This window comes from Arachis stenosperma, chromosome 3 (genome assembly GCF_014773155.1).
Source record: "Arachis stenosperma cultivar V10309 chromosome 3, arast.V10309.gnm1.PFL2, whole genome shotgun sequence".
Lineage (NCBI taxonomy): Eukaryota > Viridiplantae > Streptophyta > Magnoliopsida > Fabales > Fabaceae > Arachis > Arachis stenosperma.
In genome coordinates this window covers 77,003,223-77,005,999 of record NC_080379.1, presented here as the reverse complement: position 1 = coordinate 77,005,999, position 2,777 = coordinate 77,003,223, and the positions used below count along the sequence as shown (strand labels likewise).

The 2,777-nt window shown below is 42.5% G+C and overlaps 1 non-coding gene across 1 annotated transcript; it reads right to left on the bottom strand.

Moving 5' to 3' along the window:
- Positions 1 to 353: 353 nt before the first annotated feature.
- Positions 354 to 457, bottom strand: LOC130971265 (small nucleolar RNA R71). Its single transcript, XR_009082493.1, has one exon. It is a non-coding gene; the product is annotated as a small nucleolar RNA R71 (small nucleolar RNA).
- Positions 458 to 2,777: the final 2,320 nt, after the last annotated feature.

Here is a 2,777-nt window from a genome sequence, read left to right as displayed (position 1 = left end):
ACTTCACAAAGCCAATGTCCAAGTTTGATGGAAGAAGCATCTCCATTCCTGCCATTGGAGCCAATAACTTTGAGCTTAAGCCTCAACTAGTTGCTTTAATGCAACAAAACTGCAAGTTTTATGGACTTCCATCTGAAGATCCTTACCAGTTTTTAACTGAGTTCTTGCAGATCTGTGACACTATAAAGACAAATGGAGTTAATCCTGAAGTCTACAGACTCTTGCTTTTCCCTTTTGCTGTAAGAGACAGAGCTAGAGTATGGTTGGATTCTCAACCCAAGGATAGCCTGGACTCATGGGATAAGCTTGTCACTGCATTCTTAGATAAATTCTTTCCTCCTCAAAAGCTGAGCAAGCTGAGAGTGGATGTTCAAACCTTCAAACAAAAAGATGGTGAATCCCTCTATGAAGCTTGGGAAAGATACAAGCAGTTGACCAAGAGATGCCCATCTGACATGTTTTCAGAATGGACCATATTAGATATATTCTATTATGGTCTCTCTGAATTTTCGAAAATGTCATTGGACCATTCTGCAGGTGGATCTATTCACCTGAAGAAAACGCCTGAAGAGGCTCAAGAACTCATTGACATGGTTGCAAACAACCAGTTTATGTACACCTCTGAGAGGAATTCTGTAAATAATGGGGTACCTCAGAAGAAAGGAGTTCTTGAAATTGATGCTCTGAATGCCATATTGGCTCAGAACAAAGTGTTGACTCAACAGGTCAACATGATCTCTCAAAATCTGAATGGATTGCAACATGCATCCAATAGTACTAGAGAGGCAGCTTCTGAAGAAGCTTATGATCCTGAAAACCCTGCCATGGCAGAGGTTAATTACTTAGGTGAACCTTATGGAAACACCTATAACTCATCATGGAGAAATCATCCTAATTTCTCCTGGAAGGATCAACAAAAACCTCAACAAGGTTTTAACAATGGTGGACGCAATAGGCTGAACAATAGTAAGCCATATCCATCATCTTCTCAGCAACAGACAGAGAACTCTGAACAAAACACTTCTAATTTAGCCAATATAGTCTCTGATCTGTCAAAAGCCACTTTTAGTTTCATGAATGAAACAAGATCCTCTATCAGAAATCTGGAGGCACAAGTGGGCCAGCTGAGTAAGAAAGTCATTGACACTCCTCCCAGTACTCTCCCAACTAATACAGAAGAAAATCCAAAAGGAGAGTGCAAGGCCATTGATTTAATCAAAGTGGCCGAATGCACCAAGGAGGAGGAGGACGAAAATCCCAGTGAGGAAGACCTCCTGGGACGTCCTTCAAGCAAAAAGGAGTTTCCTATTAAGGATCCTGAGGAATCTGAGGCTCATCTAGAGACCATAGAGATTCCTTTAAATCTCCTCCTGCCATTCATGAGCTCTGAAGAATATTCATCCTCTGAAGAGAATGAAGATGTGACTGAAGAGCAAGTTGCTCAATATTTAGGAGCTATCATGAAGCTGAATGCCAAGTTATTTGGTAATGAGACTTGGGAAAGTGAACCTCCCTTGCTCATTAGTGAACTAGATACTTGGATTCAGAGAACTCTACCTCAAAAGAAACAAGATCCTGGCAAATTCTTAATACCTTGCACCATTGGCACCATGAACTTCGAAAAAGCTCTATGTGATCTTGGGTCAGGGATAAATCTTATGCCACTCTCTGTAATGGAGAAGCTGGGAATCATTGAGGTACAACCTGCCTTGTTCTCATTACAATTGGCAGATAAGTCCATAAGACAAGCTTATGGAATAGTAGAGGATGTGCTAGTAAGGGTTGAAGGCCTTTACATCCCCACTGATTTCATAATCCTAGACACTAGGAAGGAAGATGATGAATGCATCATCCTAGGAAGACCTTTCCTAGCCACAGCAGGAGCTGTGATAGATGTCAACAGAGGTGAGTTAGTCCTTCAATTGAATGGGGACTACCTTGTGTTTCAGGCACATGGCCATCCCTCTGTGACAAAAGAGAGTAAGCATGAAGAACTTCTCTCAGTTCAGAGTCAAGAAGAGCCCACACAGTCAAACTCTAAGTTTGGTGTTGTGAGGCCACAATCAAACTCTAAATTTGGTGTCCAAACCCCATATCCAAACTCTAAGTTTGGTGTTGGGAATACCACACTTAAGTTGACCTGATCACCTTGTGGCTCCATGAGAGCCACCGTCAAGCTATTGACATTAAAGAAGCGCTTGTTGGGAGGCAACCCAATTTTATTTATCTAATTTTATTTTATTTTGTTTCTTTGTTATTTTTATGTCTTATTAGGTACATGATCATGAGGAGTCACGAAAAAATCAAAAAAATTAAAAACAGAGTCAAAAACAGAAGAAAAAAATTTTCACCCTGGAGGACGCACGGGCTGGCGTTCAGCGCCCAGAAGGAGCATCTGGCTGGCGTTCAACGCCAGAACAGAGCATCTTTCTGGCGCTGAACGCCCAAAACAAGCTACATCCTGGCGTTTAACGCCAGAATGCGCACACAGAGGACAATCTGGCGCTGAACGCCAGAAACAAGCTTGAAACTGGCGTTCAACGCCAGAAACAAGCATTACATGGGCGTTTAACGCCCAAAACATGCACCAATGGGCGTTTGAACGCCAGAATGGAGCATGAAGGCAATTTACACGCCTATAGGGTGAAGGAATGGTATTTCTTTCACCTCAGGATCTGTGGACCCCACAGGATCCCCACTACAGGATCTGTGGACCCCACAGGATCCCCACCTACCTTTTCTTTTAATCCTATTCACACTCTCCCAACCCAAATCTC